This window comes from Thamnophis sirtalis, unplaced genomic scaffold (assembly GCF_051295495.1).
Source record: "Thamnophis sirtalis isolate CommonGarterSnake01/CBP01778 unplaced genomic scaffold, rThaSir2_p1.2 scaffold_14, whole genome shotgun sequence".
NCBI lineage: Eukaryota > Metazoa > Chordata > Lepidosauria > Squamata > Natricidae > Thamnophis > Thamnophis sirtalis.
The window spans coordinates 35,066,209-35,090,987 of record NW_028261394.1 but is presented as its reverse complement, the minus strand read 5'-3'; the positions used below and the strand labels follow the sequence as shown (position 1 = coordinate 35,090,987).

The 24,779-nt window shown below is 38.1% G+C and overlaps 1 protein-coding gene across 1 annotated transcript in view; it reads left to right on the top strand.

The window, feature by feature from the left end:
* Window positions 1-24,779, top strand: part of CDH11 (cadherin 11) — a 124,870-nt gene that overhangs the window by 36,725 nt on the left and 63,366 nt on the right. The window contains exon 2 of the mRNA XM_014068321.2: window positions 16,001-16,120. The gene's annotated coding sequence lies outside the window, so the exon portion shown is untranslated. The remainder of the gene's footprint in view (window positions 1-16,000; window positions 16,121-24,779) is intronic.

Here is a 24,779-nt window from a genome sequence, read left to right as displayed (position 1 = left end):
AATAAAAGGGGATTAGTTGTTTAGCAGAGTGATGGCATTCCGCCATCAGAATTGTGGCAAAAAAGATTGTAAATGGGGCAACACTAACTTAACAAATGTCTCATCTAGCAACATAATTGTGATCATAAGTTTGATCATAAGTTGAGTATAAGTTGAGGACTACCTGTAACAACAGGAAAGACACAGTCTATCCCTTCCCCGAGATCATAATTTATTTTCTTCTTGGGAAGTTGTTTAAGAATTGAAATCACATCTTATTCCGAACTGCATTTTCCATTTCATTGTAGCTAAACACTTTGAGTTATACCATTATAACTCAGGATTTATGAATCCTTAAATGCAGCAGTATCTGCCTGGCAAGGCTTTAATGCTAAACGTATCACCTGTAGTGTATTTCCAAATCATTTGACGGAAATTGTATTGTAGTAGAATATAACAGGGGAGACTTTATCAGAACGAAAAAAAAAAAGAGATGGATTGTAAGAGGTGCTTTTCTGACACCGTTTATGAAATAAGGAATGCATATTATATGCAAATAATGACAATGTTAAATTTTTATCCTGCCTGATTCTAATAATAATAAAGCCATTATTCTGGAAGAAAAAGGTAGGGAACACTATATATCTAGCATAGATAAACATTGGCAATCTGGCTGGAAATCAGATCTTCTTTATTTTATGTATACAAAATGAGTAGAATAATAGGTAAAATTAGGTGAGGTGAGTTTGGGAATATGCAAGAAACTCGGGTTTTTCCCCCTTCTTTTTTTTGGGGGGGGGGTGTGGAGTTTCAAGATTGCAAGTAGTCCCCAACTTAACAGTTGCGACCAGAAATTCCATTGCTAAGCAAGGTAATTGTTAAATGAGTCACACCTGTGGTTGGATTCCAAACCTTTTCCTCCCGGTTCCATGACAGTGTTTCTTCGTGTGCATGCACGTAGCACTCAAAGACCGCTCTCGGTGTCAGCGCTGGTGAGCTGTTGTTTAGCTCAGCTGAGGCGCAGCAATCTGCTCTTCTGCACGAATCAGCTGAGCTAAAATACAAGGGAATATAGGACAGGGAACAGGGGTGGGGAGTGGGAGGACTGGCCCAGCCAGAGTTGGTATTTGCGGGTTCTCCGAACTACTCAAAATTTCTGCTACCGGTACGCCAGAACTGGTCCAAATCTGCTGAATACCACTTCTGAGTCACACCCAATTTTACAACCTTGTTCAGCATGATTGTTAAGTGAATCACAGCAATCCTTAAGCATATTCAGGCTGTCCCCTTAAGTTTGCTCATCAGAATCTGGCTGGGGAGGTTGCAAATGATGATCACATGACCCTGGGATGCTGCAAGCAGTGTCAATCAAATCTTTCTGGTTGCCAAGTGCCCGAACTTTGATCACGCGACTATGAGGGATGCTGCAACTATCGTGTTTTCCTGAAAATAAGACAGGGTCTTATTTTCTTTTGACCCTCGAAATGAGCACTTGGCCTTATTTTCAGGGAGGTCTTATTATTTTTAAGGTGCAGGAGGCCCCTTAACCTCAGACCGTGGCGTGTGGATCAGCTGATCCAGAGAGGGCCAGAGGTTCTGCCTGCCCTAGAGTCACTGGGACTGCCACTCTTTTTGCAGCTGCCACTAAGAGAAGGGGCATGGTAGCTAGGGTTTGTGGGAGCGGCCTCCGTGATGCCATTCTAAGTGGATGGCAGGTGCATGTGGAGCGCATGGGGCATGTTCCCCCCTCCCCCTGAGGGAATGGCAGGGACCGGCTGCTCATGCATTTAAATATTTTAGGCGAGGGCTTATTTTCGGGAAAACAGGGTGTTAGTGCAAATACTGTTGTAAATTACTTTTTAGAGCCATTTTAACTTCAAACAATCACTTTGTTAAAAACTTTTTATGGGTTGCACTACAATGTTAGGAGTGCTTCCTTTCTGCTTCAAAATAATGGGAGTTGTTGCCATTCATTTTTCACAGTCATGTTCCAAGAGAAATCCAGGCACAGACAAAACAAGTGAGGGGATGGGTATTGGGCATCTTGTGTAGGGGATATGTATGGTTTTTGTATCCTGAGATAAAACTTTGCCATAAAAAAATAGTTCCATTGAATTCAATGGGATTTAATTTGGAATAGGTGCTCATTGGGGAATGCAATTAAAATAGCACAAGATAAATTTACTGAGAATTGGCTGATGTTCATCCTGGATAGAAGAAGGGTATCTTTTGACAGCAGGAAACTTTTCTCTTTGTTCTATTTCATTATTACTGTAATTACGCTTTTACTTCTGAACAAAAGTACTTTTTTAAAAAAAATCATCCAGCAACAAAGATGAAATGAACCTTGAGACACTGCAGTTAGCATTGATCCTGAGCTACACATATTGCTTTCTTCCTCACCTTTCTTTCCTTCCTCATCTGCAACTTTGCCTTGCCCCTAAGTCCTCCTTAAAAAGGAGCAGCATGTGATTTAGAAACCATGACTTAATAAACTGCCAATTGTTTGTTTTAAAAAGATTCACTGGAGATGCAGCTTTACTGAACTTCTCAGGAACTTAAATTAAAATCAATGAGAAGTGTGTGACTAACATCCCCGATGGAATTCTTAGAGAACTTAAGGGTTATTTTTAATTTGCTAATAACCGGACTGCTTTATCCACTTTAAGGAGAAGCTGTAGCATCTGCTGACTTCAGTAACTTAAAGTTTTCGCTATTATTGTTGTTGTTATTATTGTTATTATTAGTATACTTTTATTCATTAAACATGAAACTCAGCCAACTGAACATTCAAAAATGCATCACAAATACCATTGACTGGTACTAATTGTTGATATGGGTTGCTGCCAGCATTCTAGGTATCAACCAAGTACCTTCTTAAGATGTACGATGATGATGATGATGATGATGATGATGATGATGATGATGATGATGATGATTTATTCAGGGTATGTCTCTACTGCTCTTGTGACATTAGTTTTCAATTAATGATGATATAGCTCCCTGTTCCCCATGTATGGAATCTTTCAGTTCACAAATGAAGGCAAATACACATTTCCCAAGATAATGTTGCAGGATTCAATCTGGGTCGGTCACTGGGACCAAAGATTTAATCTTCCAAGTTTTCGGACTCATGCTGGAGCTCATCCTCAGGGGCAAGGGCTTGGCAGCACAAGGAAATAACAGCCAATGACTTAATAGCTAGCCATCAACACCCCAATCAACAATGAAAAAGCCACATCCAGCCATATAAACACCACACAGAGAATAGCCCAAAGCACACACATTACTAGAAGGAAGTTCCCTGAGGATGGGCTCCAGCATAAGTCCGAAAACTCAGAAGATCAAACCTCTGATTCCAGTGACCTACCCAGATTGGATCACACTATCTTTCAGTTTTATATTTTAAAAAGTTATTGTATTTCCTGCCCCTCTTCCAAATACAGGATTTGGATAGAACCGACAATGGATATGTGTAACCATCAAAGAAAGAGAAGAGATTTCCTTAGATAATGCTCCAAACAAAACATTGAATCACCTCTGGGAATCATTATGTTCTTCCCCAGATCTCAATGTCTTAAAAGCAAAATAGAAACACTGCCTGTTTTAGGATAATCTTATGACAAGCAGTTCTAAACAAGAAGCTTCTGTATTATACTGTATATTTTACAATATAATAGCAGAGTTATAATCATAGATGTTTCTAGGTACTGGATGCCTTAGAGGAAACAGTTTAGAGAAGACACCAGAGGTTGAGATGAATAGCCTTGGCCTTTATCCTGTGTCATTTCTATGGGGTAAAGTGCTTCATGAAAATAAATTGTGCCTGTCCATAATAGCTACGTGAACCAAGCAAGGAGCTGATGAAACCCATTTATTCTGAGTACTGGAATTGAATACGCGCTCAAATCTCCTTCACTAGATTTTTAAAGGTGGTGGCTTGAACTTGAATATTATTCCAAACTCACATTAGTGTATGAAATTTGGGAGCAGCACCTGAGATGTTATGCTTCATCAGAGTTATTTCTCAATGGTAGCCTAGCCTGAATTTTGTGTTATTTCCATTATCGTAACCCTGCAAATGGGGGTCTGCAAGCATCAATCTCATTGATACAGAAAGCCTCAAGCACAATATGTGATATCGGTTAAGGGAAATTATTAAAATGTTTCTAGGAGGTTTTGAAAGAGGGATGATGGGAGAGAGATGCTAGTGGACCTGTCCATTCACAAAATATTATGGTAGAGCTTCTAAAGTAGTGCTTCAATCGAATACTAACTGTGGTCTGCCATTCAGCCTACCTTATAAGGACTGAGGTAGAGCTAAAGTCAAGGGCTCAGTGGCTAAGACACTAAGCTTGTTGATCAGAAAGGTTGGCAGTTCTGTCGTTCAAACCCCTAGTGCCACATAACAGAGTGAGATCCCGTTAGTTGTCCCAGCTTCTGCCAACCTAGCAGTTCGAAAGCATGTAAAAATGTAAGTGGAAAATTAGGACCGACCTTTGGTGGGAAGGTAATAGCGTTCCATGAGACTTTGACGTTTAGTCATGTCAGCCACATGACCACGGAGACATCTTTGGACAGCGCTTTGGCTTTGAAACTGAGATGAGCAGCACCCCCTAGAGTCAGGAACAACTAGCACATATGTGTGTGGGGAACTTTACCTAGAGCTAAGGTCAGAGATGGCCAGTATGCAAAGATACAATTTCAAGGTGACTTTGAGGCCAATAAGTACCATGCCAAGTATCCAGAAAGGTGAGAGGAAGAAGCCACGAGTTTCAACCCAGGAGTCTGTGAATGTCCTAGCTTCTTTTCACTACAGAAACCCTTAAATGTGGGGGCCACATAGTTTAATGATAGATAAAACAATGCCTAATTTTTATTTAAGAATTTTATATTAATTTCTTACCATTCAGTGCCAGGATAGTGGTAGACAAATGGTAGAGGCATTAAAGGACAGGAAGGAAGTTCCTGATCCCAGAATTGGAATCTTCCCTGGTCTTCAGCAGAACTATAGAAGCAATGTGGTAGCTGGCACATCAATGATAATGCCATTGTCCATCATGGGCACCAAGGCACTTGGTAAAAAGTCGCACATTATGCTGCCATCACTGTCTACACTGTGACACTGTGGAGTGTGTGCCAATAATGATAGCTGCAATTTAACTGTCTACTCGTGTCCCTTCATTGTGAACAAGGCTTGTAAGGGATGAATGGAAAGTAGACAGACAGGCCAAATAGACAGAGCTGGTGATGTATTTGCTATAGGACAGATTCTTTCCAGGTCTTTTGTTCAGCCATCAATAGGTTCATAAAGGTAAACAACGTTCAAAACATTAAAAAACTAAAAAGGAAACAAAGAGAGTAGCACGCCTCCTCACCCGCAGTAAACACCAGGTTTAATTGTAGACCAACACGCAAGGTGGAAACACACCAATCAAGGAACTACCGCTTCACACAAACAATCAAATAGTAAATAACATCCCACCAACAGTGACAATGGAAGCCACTTGAATGTAATCAGGGAGCAAAATGCATTCACTTCTACATTCATACTGTTAGTCTTGTAATGAAATGACTGCAAGAAAACAACCATGCTCAGAGGACCCCCATTTTCTTTACCCAGTTCTTGTTGGTAAATATTCATTTAGCTTTTTTAAAAAAAAATGTTTCTCATTCAGACATTGCCATAATATTAATTCATTATACAGGTATCAACAGAATCAACCAACTTAAAATCAATTTTAGTGTGGGCATATTGTCATCCCAAACCAATTTGAAAAAGCCAATTCTTGTTTTGTGTAGTTTTCCCCCCCATAGGATTAAGCAGGATAAATCTCATTTTCTTTAACATCCCTGTGGGACATACTTTAAAACCAGCATTGATCCAAATCCTATCAAAAATACACTAAATCCTTAGATTTAGCCCCTGATGAGGCATCCACTCTAAATAAATGCTCAGACCTGTTGCTTGCATATTGCCCCCCTCTGTTTTGCCTTCCAGTCTGTCTTTTGTTCCTTAGAATAAATCTATAATTTTTAGAGGGCATCCATAATCAAGAAAGACACTGGAAGTTACTTGCCTTTCATTAAACATTGTGATGTTAACCAAGCAAATGGAAGCCTAACTGATACATTTGCAGAAAAGAAAGGTAGTGAATGAAATGCTTTTTGACTTTGCCCTTAAAATTTAAGATTGCTAGAATCCACATATTGTGCTACGTGGTAATGTTGTGTGGTTTGGACTGATCACAGTCTTGCAATCAGCCCATTGGATTTGAGAATTGTGATTTGTAGCTAAAATAGTTGACAGCAGCTTATTATTTTAACTGTCCAAATAAGCCATGGTTTAATACAATGCATGATGCTGAGTTATAAATCCAAATTGGCTTCTTGAGACAAAGAACTTCCTGAATTCATGCAAAATATTTCCTGTGTTAAATGATAGATTCTTTCTCAAATAGTCCCAAAGTTTGCTATCATGGCAAAAAAAAGGGAAGGGGATGGAGAGATGGGGCAGCCAGTATATTTAATATAATAAAGCCCCAGGCTCAGTCTTGATATCTTTTATCAAAAAGATTGAGAATATTATACAAAATGTCAAATGTGGGTTAATGCTAAATAAAGGCAAAACACTGGGTAATAAATCTAACTTTATATTGATACTAATGAGATCTGACCAGAAAAGAGCTCTTGATATTTTGGTTGATAAAAATGACAGTTTTTGCGTAGTGCTTTTAAAAAATCCTGGGGATAATGGAGAAACAGGAAGAATTTAACGACATTATCTATCTGTCTCTTTTGTCTAGTTTATACATCTCATCTATCTATTCTTTGGTTCTGTGGATGAAAGGATGTTTCAAACCACACCACAGAATAGTATTTATTATTTATAATGCAGCTCCATCCAAATCCTTGTTATATTATGTACCTACCTACCTAATCTAGCTATCTACCGGTATCTATCTACCTATGAAAGGATTAAGTGATTTTTCACAGAGCACATCGTAAACTTAAAGAATTTGTTGCAACAAACTGTCTTGATGAACATTTACCCAGATGGCTTTAAATAAGGTTTAATAGAGAATAAGTTTATGAATACCAAGTTGGAACAAATTTTGCTCCCAATTTTAGAATGATATCCAGAGCATGGCAACTGCATTCCTGACCAAATGTAAGTCTTGATCTCTTCTCTCACAGATCTTATTTTTCAATGTTCAACAATTCAGAAACTAGGGGATCAAATAATCTCTCCTATTTAAGCCATTTTCTAAAAAATGTAAAATGGATAGCAGCATTCATAAACTTGTTTCACAAAGAAGCATTATATTCAAGATACATTGGTAAGAGACGATACTACACTAAATGATGATTTGCTCATGCCAGTGAGAATTGCCACTACAGTTATTTCTCAACCTTGCTGACTATAAGAATTGTTCATCTCCCAGAATTCTTCAGCAGCAGAATTCTGGGAATTGAAGTTCACCCATCTTAAAGTCATGAACATTTGCTACAGGTAGAAGATCCCTATTGACTCAAGAAGACTGCTTGTCAACGGAATTACTAGTTCAGGCATTTCAAAAACAGTCAAAATGTCAAATCGTACCTTCAATCTACACTAACTACAAATAAATCAGCAATTTAGTCAGCTGCACAATTAATGCTGCCCAAGAGAGATGATATATAGGGTGTTTGCTATTTACCCTGAACTCTCTGGATATGTGCCCATCTTTGCAGTAGACCCAACAGCTTTTTCCAATTAAAATTCCAGGTCTTGTTGAAGTGACTCTTGTGCTGTGCTGCTGAAGCAGTACCATATGTCTGTAAAGCCACAAGACACCAAAGCATGACCCCAAATAAAAGTAAGCAAACTCTTAGAAAACCCTCAAGAAATGACGAAAGCTCGTCATTCCTCTCAACTTCTAGTGCTGTATGGAAGGACGCCATCCAGAGAGGCAACACAAACAGGGATGGACCCAAACATTGTGCACAAAAGTAACAACAATCCCCCCTCCCACTGTTTCCAGGTCAAAATGCACATATATCCCAAGGCCAGCCATGGGTACTTTGGCATCTGAGATGGAAAATTCTATGTTTTCCTAACTTGCAATAAGCATATAATAATACAGAACTCATATTTTTTTTCTCCTGCCTGTCGTAACACCCCAAATTGGCTGCCAAAAGTAATTACCTCCCTCTTCTTAATGATTGGGTGGAGTTTCCTTTTGCTGAAAAGCAATTAGTTTATCTATTTTTCCGCCTCTGAGGGGGGAGTGTAGTTTTGTGCAAAGATGAACTTTGCAGGTATTTTGAACTGTCAGATTTTGTTTGTTTTCTTATTAATTCTTGAAATTTCAACAAGCTCAGGGAAATCAATGATGAAAGAGTTTGCTTTTGTCTTAAAATTATAATTACATTAAGTAGATGCAAGAAAATGTGGGCTAGACGCTTGGCAATGCCGAAAATTCTTGCTGAAGCATCTGGAAAGAATCATAAGGGGAAGAAAATGGCTTCAACTGAATGAGGTCCATGGGGAGTCCTTATGGATTAATAAGGATGGAGGTGGAAAATTTTGGTACAGTTCCTCTATTCTAAGCAATAGCCTTCCAACTCTATTATTCAATTATTCTCTTCTTGGAGCCTGGTGTCTTGTTGGTATTGTGAGGACTCAGAAAGACATTTCTACATAACGTTTATTTATTCATTGGAAAGATTTATATGGCAACCTTTTAAAGCAACTCTGGGTGACTCACCACAAAAAAATCAGAAATATGACAATCAAAACAATGAAAATATAAAACAAAACCAAAAATTGCTTTCTAATTGTCGTCCTTGGAAATGGCCCGCAGCAAGTTAAGATGCCCTCCTTCTATATACAATCCCATATCCTACTTATACAATCCCAGCATCTCAGGGAAAAAAAAATCTAGGTCTTATCAGACTTATGAAAGACAGGTGAGGAGGATGTATCTGTTTAATCATTAATCATTAAATCAACCTTTCAGGACAGTAAGAGCATATTTATTACTCCATGATGATGGTCAAAATGTCCCTGTAATTGAGATTCTTGTTTTGAAGGTTTTGTGTTCTTGATACCCCCAACTTTAATCAATTAAAAGACCATAAAGATATAAACATTGGTGCCTCGCTGGAGCCACTGAAATGAGATAAAATACTTGTTGTGTGGCAACAGGTATTTTGTTGTCTTTAGGTAACAATCCACGTATTTAAGGCCGCTCCATTGTCTTGGCTTGGTGACTGCCTGAATTGGATCTGGCTTGGAGACCTCACCCACCGTACATTTTTGCAGCTCTGTTGTCAGGACAAGTTCATTTTGACCAATAGAGTTGCCAGCTGTGGGGAGCTTTCATGGAGTGTTTGGTCTGTTAAACCCTGCCAAGCCCATCTGAATGTACTTTCATTGCCAACACCAGGTTTGGAAGCAGCCAATGACTTTGTGGAGAGCAGTCAAACTGAAGGAAGAGCAGTGGGGGGAAGGAGAAAGAAAGATGTTTTGTAAATTGTGGATTCTACAAATAGGAACAGAGGCATTTTCAAGGATACATCCAAGTTTTTTTTAAAAAAATATTTTGGACAGACATACTTCCACTTCTGATTAAATAAAATATTAAAATAATAGAGCTGTAGGCAGTGATTTCATACTGAATCCAATTCCCTCTTCCGTGCAGGAATCCAAGCTGATAAATCTTGGACAGATGGTGTCTAGCCTTTACTTGGACCCAGCACTTTTCCGAAAAATTGTTTCCAGTGTTGAAATCTGTTCCAATCTTTCTACTAAGATTTATTTCCTTCCAATATTCAAATGGAATTAAGTGTCCCGTAACTTAGAACAATGTGTCTATAATATGAATTGGTAGGAAAAAAATGTTCTTATTTGTTTTCTTGGTGAAATGGGAAAAGTTCTGTCTTCAACCTTGCCTGCTTAAGGTTAAATACTATCCCTTTCTTCAATATGGTTTCACAGAATTTAGTTTCTAGTATTTGATAATTATTTTTGTGGAACCTATTTACATTATTCTCAGAATGCTTTTTTTAAAGCACAAAGCCCAGGAGTGAACACAAAATTATTGGTTGGTCTAACAAATGCAGTGGGGTAAAAAGAGAAACAATTCTTTTTCTTGTAAAGATAAAGGTTTCCCCAAGATAAAGGTTGCTAGTCGTTCCAGACTCTAGGGGGCGTTATTCATCTCCATTTCAAAGCCAAAGAGCCAGCACTGTCCAAAGTCGTCTCTGTGTTCATGTGGCCAGCATGACTCAACGCCGAAGGCACATGGAATGCTGTTACCTTCCCACCAAAGCTGGTTCCTATTTTTCTACTTCCATTTTTTATGTGCTTTCAAACTGCTAGGTTGGCAGAAGCTGGGACAAGTAACAGGAGCTCCCTCCATTACTCGGCACTAGGGATTCGAACCACTGAACTGCCGACCTTCTGATTGACACGCTCAGCATCTTAGTCACTGAGCCACTGCGTCCGCTGTACATCTTTTGTTGTGGTCTAAAAATGTGTTTAGCATTTAAGTAATTATGTCATGCTCCTGACTTATAATCAACTTGTAATCTCTAATTATTCCAAGATCTTATTAGTTAGTGCTACTGTCAACTCACTGTTTTCTCTACTTAGACTTTGCATTTGACTACTGCTTCCTAATGACACATTTTGCATTATGTTTATTAAATTCCCTTCTGTAGTTTTCAGCTCATTTCTTTAAGTTAACAAGACAATCTTGAATTATATTTTATAATTCTGAGGCATCCTAATGTTAGGTGGTCTACAAATTTATCAAGTATTCCTTCTTCCTCCTCACCCATGTCAGCAGGGAGAGAATAAATAAAACTGGACATGGTATTATCTCACTTGATACCTGGCGTTAGTTAAAGAAGAAACTCTTGAGGAGAAACTATTTGAGTATGATCTTTGAGGTAAGATATAGTAGACTACCCTTCTTCTGACTTAAAGACGTTTCTTGGATGAGAAGCAAAATGTCTTCAAAGAAAAAATAAAGTCCAGTTGCCTTTTGAAAAAGCACCTTTGGGATATACCACCCATTTTGTTCTCCAAGCTTCCTTTTCAGGATTTTGATTCCTTGAATTTTCCTTCTATCCCTTTTTTGAAAATAGGAGCACCGTTTGTCCTCCTCTATTTTATCTGTCATTTGAAAAGGACATCAGAAGTATCCTAGCATACAATTCATCTGTTTCTTGGAAATTTCACTCCAAGTAAATAGGTGTTTCTGGCTTTATTTTTGTATCACTTTCATACTTCAGTCCTATACTTTCATCATGCTTTTTGCAATCGTCTGATGAATCACATGTCTTTTGTTGAGCAAAAATAAAGAAGCTGGATAGATGTGCCTTTTCTTTCTAGCATTACCAAGGAGCTGGAATACTTTTTCTTTTCCTTTTTTAAAAAACTTTTAATTGCTTACTGAACTCCGACTCACGTTTGTGTATACTGCTGCATTCAATATTCATGTGTGTGTGTGTGTGTGTGTGTGTGTGTGTGTAATTGTTTATATATGTTTTAATAAAATAATCTTTTGACATTTTAACAACTGAAGATTATTACATTATAGGGACATTACTATGGTGTTATATACAGTAGATATACTGTATAATGAATTTAATGTATGATTAATAAAGTAACAAGTGAGTTTTATGGTTGCAAGGCTGTTGTGTTATCAAATACCTATATCTATATTTATATCTCTATGTTTGTCATTTGTCTGTCTAACTGTCCATATATATTCTTCAATATTCTAGTGTGGGTCTTTTTCCCAAAATTGTTCTTGCAAAGAATTACTTTAGTTTATTAATGCTTTAAGTTTTATTTTAGTTATCTTTCACTGGGTTATAAGTTTAAAATTATGAATTCTTCTAGAAATTGGCTAAATTGGACAGCAGGCAAGAAATATCTGAAACAAACATGATTAATCATCTGATTTGAATATAATGTGGGTTAGATGAGCCTCAATCAGTGAGCCATTGTGTTAAATTTGTTCATCTTCTGATTGGGGAAGATTTACTCTGATCTAATTTCTCACAAGCTGAAATTAGTGAATTGATTGGATATTGGACAAACGACGCTTGTTTGAGATGGAGTTGCAACTCCAAACTCTTTGAAGACCATGTGTTACTTCTATATGCAAATTGTTTTATTAGAAGAAATTTGCACCCCAGAAATAATGAGAAGCATGAATAAATAAATCAATAAATGATCTGAAAAGGATTACCTGCCACGATTCAAATTGGGTCATTTATTAAGACAGGAATTCAAGCAGCATTGCATATTAAATATAGGGCAAGAGAATAGCTGTCTGGGGTTTAATGTTTCTTTTTTTCTTTTTGCCTTTTGTTGTTGTCGTCTTGGGGTTAGGATTGACATTGTCTAGATTGACAAGTCCCTATAGTTTTCTTAGGAAAATTTCAGAAGTAGTTGTCTTCTTCCTAGGGCTGAACGTGACTTCCCCAAGATCACCCAGCTGGATTTATTTATAAAGAAGGACTAGAACTCACTGCTTCCTGCTTTCTAGCTTTGTGTCTTAATTACTGGGTCCAAATTGGTTGCATATAGTTTTATCAGTGATATTTAACTTCGATGTTAATCAATTTTCATTTTTGTTATGTTCTTATTATATCTGTCCATAATGGGAGAATGGTGCTTGCTTATTATTCAAAGGCAAAGGGCAGCCTTCATCTCAGAAATTTATTCATTCATTCAATCAATCAATCAATCAATCATGTACACTAAGAGCATATGCACCAAAAACAAATTCCTTGTGTGTCCAATCACACTTGGTCAATAAAGAATTCTATTCTATTCATTGTATATCCATCCATCATCATCTGTCTGTCTATCTGTCTCTGTCTGTCTGTCTGTTGACCCATCCATCCATCCATCCATCCATCCATCTATCTCCATATCTCTCCTAATTTAAAAGATATGGAAGGGTTGCAAAGAAGGCAGATAAACAAAAGCATGTGAGGGAAAAAAAAGATAGAGGAAAGAGATTCTGGGTAACAAAATTAAACTCTAAATATATGTAATGCTTTAAAAAACACAAACGTCCAAGATATGCAATCTGTGTTGATTTCCTTATATCCATAAAGATTCTGAACACTTGCGGACACCATATTTATGTTACCTAACTGGCTTTGGAGGGATAGGTATTGCTAAATCTAGGTGAGCACAGGGGTCTCTCCCTATGAGAAAACAGAAAACTATATGAAAGCATATGTATCCAGTGCGTACATCAATGACAAATTACATACAAGGTTGGGGGCTGAAAAGGGAGGAAAATAGAAAGAAAAGCACAGCCTCTTTTCTCCCCCCGCTTTCTATTGGTGCTATTCATGCTAGCAAATTTGCCATAGAACTGTGAATATTTATTTAGTCTTTTTCATAATAGGAGTGATTTAAAAAAACACTAATGGGGAATTATTGGAGGACAATGAAAGACATTTGTAAATTAAATAGATAAGCCCGTTGGCACACAAGGGATGTTTTGTCCAATACAAGAATTCTATTGTCCATTGCTTTGGTTGTCAAGAGCCACGGAGCAGAGGATTTATGAGGATGACACAATGATCCTTTCACAGTGCAGGCGAAGGAGCTGTGAGATTCTGTCCCTCTGCTTTTCAGTCTCTATAATCTTTTTTATCATGCAAGGACAATGTAGGATTTAACTGGTTCTTGGGTCTCAGGACTGTCCATTTAAACACCAGGGACTATGAAGTAATTAATACGGGGACAATAGATTTGCTTTTTTATAAAAAACTTCTTTTTTTGTACCTGAATTACCAGAGGTTTAAGAATCACTATGCTTGCCACTTTGGATAAACGGTCTTCTTAAGACATGGCTTATTCACAAGAATAAAAAGCTATAATCCTGTTTTTGGAATCGGAGGAAGGACTGTTTGTTGGCAGTGTTCAATCAAATGTCCTGGTTCTTTCCCTCCTTGGCTATCTGTTTCAATGAGACTTGTAACCAGGGGTGGGTTGTTGCTGGTGTTACTGCCAGTTTGCTTCACACGTGCCCACTGCGCATTGCTTGCACATGCACAGTTGCCTGTAAATTGTTCTGTGCATGCACAGAAATTTATAAAATCACTACAAAACATGCGGCAACAGCATGGGTGATTTGGGAACCAGTTCAGGGGCGTGGCCAGCATGCTGTTCCTGCCGGTTCGGCGACCCAGTCCAAATTTCCACTAGCAGTTAGCCCGAACCAGTGCAAACCGGTAGCAACCCACCTCTGCTTCTAATGCTGCAAACTTGAACCAGGACAAAACTGTATGATTTAATGAACCTAGCTGATTAAAGAACATGAAAAAAAAAAAAAACAAGTACGAATAGATATTGTGATTTGTTTTTTTTTAAATTACAGTAAATCTCGGCAAAATATATTAGTAAGAAAAATGCTAAGTCTGAACCTAGTATTGTGTGTTGCTTCGTGACATCTTGAGATATGCCCACTAGATGGTTTTTTTTTTTTGTCCTCTCTTGACAAAATCCTTAGATAAAAATTCCCCAGACATTTCCCAGACAGCTTTTTTACAGTTCTTGAATGTTTGTAGATCTTGAAGTGTCACAAAGCATTTTCAGCTATCTTTAATAGAGTGCTTTAAGTTGAAGAGAAGACGTTTTCAGAGATTTATTTTTTTTAGAAAAGGTCAGTATATACAGTAATGGTCCAAGGCAGGATTTGAAGCCACAATAAACCATGTCACAACAAAAGGAATGGTTGGAAATATTTCTGACTTTCCTAATTCTCTAGTGTGCTCTTGGAGCTGGGCAACAGGCTTCTTACAGGTTACATGTAGCAATGAATCAGTGGAATGATTTGCCTCCAGAAGTTATGCTTGCTCCAACACTGGATGTTTTTAAGAAGAGACTGGACAACCATTTGTCTGAATTGGTATAGGTTTCCTGCCTGAACAGGGGGTTGGACTAGAAGACCTCCAAGGTCCTTTCCAGCTCTGCTATTCAGCCTTCCTTTTTTGTAGTCCTAAAGTCCTTAAATATATGAAGTCCAACGTTTCTCAATTTTGGCAACCTGAGATGTGTGGACTTCAACTGACAGAATTCTGAGAATTGAAGTAGAAACATCTGCAAAATGCCAAGGTTGAGAAACACTGCCTTAGAGATGAAATTGAGTGCCATTCTACACCAAGTAATAATGTCTATTTTGCCTTAATTTTTAATTCAGCACCCAGAAATAGTAAAGATGGGAATCCACCTAATGGACAGCAAGCTCTCAGCAACAAGAGTCTACTGCTGCTGTAGAATTTATGTTTTTACGATGATGCTCCTCAGCTTAGACAACTTAGAACTATGCTACCTTCGGTCTGACCTAAGCGTAGTCTATAAAATTATCTACTACAATGTTCTACCTATCAATGATTACTTTAGCTTCAAGCACAACAATACACAAGCACACAATAGATACAAACCTAAGGGAAACCACACCAAACTCGATTGCAAAAAATATGACTTCAGCAACAGATCAATGCCTGGAAGTGTTAGTTGATTCAGTGGTTTCTTCCCCAAACCCTTTAACCTTAGACTGTCTACTGTTGACCTCACCCCATTCCTAAGAGGTCTGTAAGGGGCATGATAAGCATACCAATGTGCCTACCATCCCTGTCCTAACAACCCCATTTATTTGTATCCATTTCATGTATTCATAATCTTGTATATACTTGTATCTATTATCTTCTATACTTGACAAAACAAAATAAATAAATAAATATTTTTTTTACTTTCAAGGTAACGGGATACTGATCTGGTTTCTATTGCTGTTATTATGGAAATACTTTGCCTGAAAATGTATTTACATCTGTTATTCGTTAAGTCTAATTTGGGCCCAAGATGCTGTCTCTTTTCTAAAGTTCACAGAGGGGAGGAAGGAAGGATAATTAAAAGTTAATTTCTTCTTTTTGGCATCTCTGTTGTTACCATGACTTACATCTTGACTTCTGTGTCCTCCCCTTTTTTCTTTTCCAGAAAGTCTTGGATGATTAAATACATAACTGTGCATAAACACAAGCTTTACTGGAACTGTTAATTTGCTCAAATGGATGGAATATGGTACTTTAACTGGCAACAGGCTTCCAAAGGTTGAAGGTAAGACGCTGGATCACAAAAGCTTGCACTTGTCAATTTCTGTACAGCTATAAAAATACTAGAACATTCTGAGCCTACTGCAGCTTTCTCCAAGCTGCTTTCCAGATTGGTTAGATGATAATTTGCGACATTGCCAGAATAGAATGCCTGATGCATTAAATGTTGGTCCCTTATATCTGGGGAGCAAGGAGGATGACAGCAATGTGTACTTCTTCACTGCCAAAGAGAGGACAAAAAAACACAGCACTAAACAAGGCAACGAGCAAGAAAGATTATTAGGGGACAAGAGCAGTGGTGGGATTCCATTTTTTTACTACTGGTTCTGTGGGAGTGGCTTTGTGGGTGTGGCGTGGCTTTGTGGGCGTGGCAGGGGAAGGTTAATGCAAAATCCCCATTCCCTCCTCACTCCACTAACCTGCTTTCCAGTTCCGTTCTCCTGTTCAGGGCAACAAAAGAGGCAGTGGGGATAGGGCCAGCTTATTTGCCGGTTCTACAAACTACTCAAAATTTCCATTACCGGTTCTCCAGAACTGATCAGAACTGGCTGGACTAGAGGCTAAAGTGTATAATGAATGGTTGAGGGAACTGGACATCTCTAGTCTTAAGAGAAGATGATTCCTGGTGAGGTTGACATCAATTTTTGAAGGTACAATTCAGAGGTGGTGTCCTACAGGTTCAGGCCAGTTCAGTTGAGTAGGTAGTGACTTGACCTGCCACGCCCCCGAACTGGTTCTATCGATGGTGCCATCTTGTTTTTTGCTTCTGCACATACTTCTGCAATTTTGTCCGTACTGCACATGCGCACATAGCGCACATCAAGCACATGCACAGTGCATTCCTGAGCGAACCAGCAGTAGCAGCAGTCAGAACCCACCCCTGGTACAATTCTACCCACCTCTCCTTTATAGTCTGAGAAACTGGGGTGGGTGGATGGAGGGTCTCTTTTGAGCCTCCCACCCACTCTCTGTCTCTTACCTGACCATTTTCATGGCGCAGTCTCCCGTCTTCCAAGTCTTTCCAACATGAGCATATTTGCATTCAGGCAATCATGCTTGCCAAAAAAAAAAAACCCTCCTTAGATACCTTTAACGTTATATTCTCATTTGAACGGAGATGCCTGTAGTAAGATTCAGGCAATTCTGACATTATCATGCGGTATTTAGCAGACTCATTTATATTGTTTCATAGTCGAGACGGCGATGTTCTGCTTGATAGCAGCTTCATTTCTCTTCAAAATGTCCTTGACTGTTCATAAGCTCATTTCTGGCAGCTAAATGACAGGTTTTGTGAAATTTCTTAGGGAAGGATAAAAGAAAAGAAAAAAAAAACCCTGCCAGAAAGGCAAGTGTGTATGCCTTTCCATCAAGAGCTAAGGCAAACTGGAGCAATTAGAATCACAGGTCAATAAACCCCATTTGATAGTCAGACAGATAAACGTTTGTTTTAATGTGTGTTGAGTATCTACAGAGTTAAATAATCTCATTTTAAGGACATCTGCAAAGTCACAAATGACTCAGTAGAGCATATTATTATGCCATGTTGCTAATGCGGAACTATTGCTTCCAGCTAATAAAATCCATAAACATTAAAAAAAAATCATTGACTTCATCATTTTTTTAAAAAAAATTAAAAATTATATCAGATCTTTCCATGATTGATTTATTTATTGCACATTTTTGTTGTTGTGTACTGCTTAGAAGTACAAAGTGTTGTATGTGGTTTAATGATATTTCAAATAAGTAATTTCAGAGAAGTCCATAAATTAAGGAAACCCTAGATAGAACATCTGTAAAACAACCACGATGGATTTCCTGTTTAAACAGGAAATGTGTTATTAGTTAAAGAACAAAGATGAATAAATAAATGAAAATAGGCAGAACTGACATGAACCAGACTTCCCTTAATCCATATTCTATCTTAAGGACCACTTAAAATATGCAGTGTTAAGCAGGAGCTAGGAGCTAGTGTGAGGTCTCTATATTACAAAGTGTTTATTTTTTAATTCATAAGTCTCTGATTTGCTTGAGTGCATTAATCGGAGCCTTAACACATATTCTCCTAAACCTTTTAGAATCACAGAAACCTGAAGTAAAATAGAAATACTTTAAAGTGGATATAGTAGATTAAAGTTATTTTTTTAAAAAAAATGTAACCACAGTAATAGATTCCCAGTAAAACAATAATCTGTCATAAGCAAATTCAAAAGCAGTAATTGCAATGCCAAATATTTTAGAAAAATAGGTGTGATACTGTATGTATGGATATCTTCTCCTTTATATAAAAAAATACAACATTAAGTACTCATCCATATGAATCAGCACTGGAAATGTATCATTGAAATTCTTAAGTACCTTGAAACTCTTTTGCAAAGGAAGAAAACTTTGGAGAAATAGCTAGTCAAATTAAGCATTTTCAAGCTTGATCTCTCAATTATCTTTGGTTTTATTCTACAGTCTATTTGCCACCAAGTATTTTTTTCTTTTACCTATCTGAGGCAGAAAAAAGAGGCTAGTGCCAACTTAATGGTGGGCCCCTGGTGGGCCCCTAAGATGGGCTTTTATTTCTTTGGAAACCTCTATAAAAGGGTTCTAGAGATACAATAGGGAAATAGAGAGAAATAGAAATAATTTGCCAGGTTTTGTACCCCATCACTTCAAAACAGGCGATATAAATGCATTTTTATGTGTGTTCTCTCTCTCCCCCCCCTCCTTGGTTTGAGAATCTATTTTAGTCAGCGGGGGGGGGGGATAATGGATGCATGATTGCAGCCTTGAAAAGTCAATACGGTGTTTGGCAAATAGAAAAATATTATCTAGTTTCTGTGGGCTGCCTGGACATCCATCATTATGGAGTGCATTGAGGGAATATCCAAAAGTCGTATTAAATACATGTCTTTATTAGACCCAAGCAAAATGCCACATCATAGTGAGTTTCCTGGAATGCTCTATTTTCATTTAAAAAAAAACACCTCTAGGGGAAGGTGAACACAAAGTAGGACAGGAATGCTGTGGAGATTTTGCGGAGACTTGCTGAGTGAAATTGAAATCCTTTCGGACTGTAGGCTCATGAACCTGAACCCAAAGTGGTTGAGTCATGATGGCAGTTCTGTTAGCGTGTCAGGGATTCACAACTCCAACAGTCACTTTGCCAATGGATCTCTTTCTCTCTCTCACACTCATCTGATATCTCCCTCCCTCCCTCTCTCTAGCTATCAAGTTATCGAGCTATCTGCTCATCTACCATCATCCACCATCATCTTCTATCTATCTATCTATCTATCTATCTATCTATCTATCTATCTATCTATCTATCTATCTATCTATCTATCATCTATCTATCAACTATCTATCATCTCTCTCTCTTTCACTCCCTAGTTATTAACTTAGCAAGGTATCTGATCATCTACCATCATCTATCATATCTATCACATCTCTCTATCATCTAATATCTGTCTGTCTGTCGTCTGTCTATCTATCTATCTATCTATCTATCTATCTATCTATCTATCTATCTATCATCTATCTATCTGTCATCTCTTTCTCTCTCCCTCGATATTAACATCGAGCTCATCCACCATATCCATCTGTCCATCATCCATCCATTATTATCTATCTATCTATCATCTATCTATCTATCTATCTATCTATCTATCTATCTATCTATCTATCTATCTATCTATCATCTATCGATCTATCTCATCATCTCATATGGCTGTCTCATATTATGATTCATGGGATGCAAAAAAATCTTCACTTGAAATATCTCATTGTTTGAGATATTAAGAATGTTGAAACATCCTGTTTCTAGAATTTTTAAACCGAGATGCTGTTTTCATTCTGAAAAATTGTAGAACAAGAAAGAAAAAGGAATTTGTCAGCCCTTCCTCCAGACACCGAGCAGGTTCAAGCAGGAGTTAGTCCCCAGAAGTGTTCCATTGATTTTCCTGGGTATTTTAAACTTGAAAGCCAAGAGAAATTGCGGTGGATGTATATAATGCTGTTTCTTGCCTAAGCGATTCTGGAGGCTCACATTGCCACATATTGCTATCGTTCTCTCCACTCCCACAAAGGAAAAGCAAATAAAGCCTTGCTTACATTGACTGGCATGTAAACTTGAGTATCTATATGGCATTTGCATTTTCCATTTTCAATCCCATCTTGTTGTGGTGGTGCTGGTGGTGCTTCTGTTTGAAAAAGATTTCCTCTCCTGCTGTGCTCACTCAGAAAAGAAATTTCCTGTTTCAATATCTAAATCATCAAAGCTCACTGAAAGATGAAATATTCACATGCAAATATTATCATCCAGGCAAAAGGTACGGCATCAAATTCACCAAATATGCACTCTGCATATGGATTTGGCTCAAGAAATAGTTCTTGATGTCTTCCTTAGGACTTAGGGGAAGCCAGAGAAGCTCTAGACATTTGAAGAGATGATTGCATGATGAACTAATCCTTTAAAATGCACATGTGTGCATAACTTCTGCATAGTTCAATTTTTGTGTCAAAGCCACAGCTAGTTCTCTATTGTAAAAAGGCTTTAGGACCCTAATAGGAAAGCCAGAACTTAGCTTGGCAAGGAGAGGGGAACAAATGACAATCAGACGAGGGTAAATGGCTCGAAAATCTAACATGTGCATAATATCAGAAAACAGCTTTGCTTATTTCCCTCGATAAACTTTATTATGTCTCTATTAATTTGCTAATTATTTACATTTTTTTCCAAGCTTGCATAAATGAATTTCTAATCAAAAATCCCAGCGATCGCAAAATATGATAGCAATTTCGATGCTCCATGCTTCTCTGCATATAAATAAGGCTCAGGAGATGAAAAGAAGATAACACTTTTCAATCTTTTGTGTTCTTTCACTTCAGCAATCTTAAAAAAAAGCTAGTAAATGGAAGATGGAACATATAGATTGTGTCATTTAGATAAGGGAATTGAGCTGGTTTTGTGCTGAAGTCAAGGTTCCATGAATTTGGTAACTTTGGCATGGTATGGAAATGTGCTCTAGATTTTCCAAGGTTGTTTGGATGTTGTTGTTTGTTGAGGTCCAAATGCCATTGAAGTGTCTCTTTTATCCAGAACATTGACTTTATCATTGTTATTGTCAGGCCTGGAAGCCATCTTGGGCATTGGATCTTCAGGCCTGCCACATTTAGTGCTGTGGGAAACTGGGAAGGGGGATTGTATGGAGCTGGGTATATGGGTATATAATCATAATAACATTCCTTTCTCCGAGAGTCAAGGACATTCTGCCCTTCACCTGGAGGGGTGTGACTGAGAGGCATCTCCTGTTGGGACAGTGCTTTGATAAGACCATGTGATGGGCATGTGGGTGCTGGGTAGGTGCTTGGACTTTCTTTAGGGTGGGGAAAACCTGGGAGTTTTCAGATTCGGGTTTTCCCAGATGTGCCAATATGACATTTCTAATAAAGTGGAACTTTGAGGAACTTCAAGCCTCGGAGTCTTCTTCTGTTGGGGGTGTTACTTGGAACCCTGACATTAACCTGAATCCTCTTTAAACTTCAACCAATTCCCCGAACATTGGGATGCTGTCCGGGGTTCTGAACCCTGAACATCAACCAGATACCAGGCGATATGAAGACACAGGGAAGAGTGAGGGGGTAGAAAAATGACAGCTATTTCTACCCAAAAGGAAAGTCTTAGGATCACACCTCAATCAAGGTTGCCCAGAAAAGGATGATAAAGTTTTATGATGTTGCTACAATTGTATATCTCTACCCTAGGATTAATCTTTCACATCTAGGCCAGGCTAAATATAGTATTAATTACATACTTATTTGCTGATTTATTCATGCAATAACCAAGAGCTATATCCAGTGAAATAGAGTGCCTTATCTTACAATGTTTATGCTGGAGTTCATCAGAAAAGGATTGTCTGCTAATAGTTTATTGCCAGGAAAGTCTGATAAACTTAATGATAAATAAGACTGTAAGATTCCAAAAGTGTTATTAACTGTGGCTATGTTTTTGTCAATAAGGACACATTATTGTCTTAGAGGTCTCTTAGATTTAATTGTTCTATGTTGTATAGTATTATCGGTATGTGAAATTATTTCTAATCAATATTTAGTACATTGATGTGTTGAACTAGTGACTGTGTGTAGACTGTAGTGATTGAAAGATGCATATGAATTTTGCTTTTGTTGCTAATTAAGATTACACCAGCTATCTAAACTTTGATTTTATTTTGATTGTAAATATTTTTAAATATTTATTGGTATTAGTAGGAAATTCTATACTGTAGTGCTGCAGTGGGCAGAATTTTTCATGGCAAGTTTTGAAAATTCAGAGTTCCATTCCAAACAACCAACAACCGGAAAAAAAAAAGCTAGCTCAAAATTAATCGAAGATGCCATTTTCTGGAAATACTGATTACTTCACTATTATTAGGGTTTTTTTATGGTCTTATGATTGTTATATGTATTGGTTTTCCTGTTGTTCTGAGCCAGCAGAGTTCTTAAATGGGCAGCCATATTTTAAGTAAATAAATAAATGTTCTAGAGAAAAGGTAGCAAGTTGTTCTGGCATTTGCATCTGGGGGCTTTTAAAGCTGTTAGCAAAGCCACATGTAGCTGTAATGCATCGGTGTTTCCCTTAGAAAATATTCTGTTTATCAGCAGGACCTTATTCATAGAAATTATGGAAATGAGAGTTGAAAAGAAAGCAAATCATACTCCCTCTTCTGTTCAGCAATCCAAATTAAAAGCACTCAACAGAGAGTGGTATATATTCCATGCTTAACATAGCCAGCAAAAGGGACTTCATCATCTCCTTAGTCGACTAAATAATTCCAGTTTTAAATTGCTCTTAGAACCAGGAAGATTCTCCTAATGTTTGGTTGACAGTTTCCTCCTAGATTTAGAATTTTATACTCTCCAGGAAATAGAATTTTGGCCTTGGTCATCTACACTCCTCGGGATACTTTAAGATCCCTATCATCCTGCAGTTTTCCTTTCTCAAAAGTAAAAAAAAAAACAAAAAAAAAAACCCTCCAACTGTTCTTATAGTGCTTGATCATCCTTGGTGGATAGAAAAAAGTTGCAGATGCCAGCTTTATCAAATTAGAATATCACTTGTAGTTTTGATGATGTTCTGTCTGAATTCTTCTTCAACTGTCATGAGTCTTCAGAATTGGAGACAGTAACTTATAAAGACCATAGAATAAATAGTTAAAAAAAAACAATAATTGGGCAGTTATTCTTGATAAAAAGAATATAATATCCATTGACAAAAATGTATGCCATTGGATACTTAAGAAATAAGATTTCTCTTTAAAGGAAACACTTGATAAATGACTAGATGGGCCTTCTTAAACAGCCAGAATTCCATTACTAATCTAGGACTTTGATTGAAAAGAGTCTTTTTAATGTTGGGAATATCTACATTTACAGTCAAGGGACAATGTTCTCACTTGCTTCCGGACAACATACTGCTGCTCTGTCTTCTTGCAACAATGGTGTCAGTATTCTTTGGTTCTATGGATGAAAGGATGTTTCAAAAAACCCCACAGAATACTGTATATACTCGAGTATAAGCCTAGTTTTTCAGCCCACTTTTTGGGCTGAAAAAAGCCGCCTCGGCTTATACTCGAGTCAGTGAAAAATTTGCCCGAAATGGAGGAGAAAAAGGGGCGGGGCCATGCCGCTGGGTGACACTCGTGAATGGCCCAGTACCCCTGTGAGTTTCCCCTCCCTCTGTGTCAGTTTGCCGCGCAGCGCGCACCGCACCATCCCCCCTCCTCACGTTCTAATGTAATGCAGGGCTGTCTTACGATTCCCCTTCCTCCCCCTCCTGCCGCTCTGCAACGATGTCCCACCTCCTCCTTGTTATGGCAAGCAGCCACATAGCGATGTCCCACCTCCTCTGGTACAGTGATCCAATGATAGGAATCACTGTGCCGTGTGTCATAGGAGGCGGGACATCGCTCCCGCGGCTGCACGGGACATCATCATCACAGCGGGACATCAGCATCATGAGGTGAGTGAAGTATTTCATTGAATACACCGCTAGTTTACTGTTTTTCTTTGAAATAAATATTCAAAAACATTATTGGTATCTATTTTTATTTTTGAAATTTACCGGTAGCTGCTGCATTTCCCACCCTAGGCTTATACTCGAGTCAATAACTTTTCCAGTTTTTTGTGGTAAAATTAGGTGCCTCGGCTTATATTCGGGTCGGCCTATACTCGAGTATATACGGTAGTATTTATTGTTTATAATGCAGCTCCATCCAAATTCTTCAATTCTATTATCTACCTACCTACCTAATCTAGCTATCTAGCGGTATCTATCCATTTATCTATCTATCCATCCATTTATCCATCCATCCATCCATCATCAATCCATCCATCCATCCATTATCCATCCATCCATCCATCCATCCACCCACCCACCCACCCACCCACCCACCCACTTACCTACCTACCTACCTACCTACCTACCTACCTACCTACCTCTGCTAGTCATCTTATCTCATCCATCCTTTGTATTTACATAACTTATGTGCATTACTCCGGTTTACAACCTCTTAGCCAGGTTATTAGGAGCTGGGAAATAGTTGATTCCTCTTACCACAGAAGAAAGTTTTTCAAAATGATATTTTCAGAAAATATTCATAGCACACAGGATACTCCAG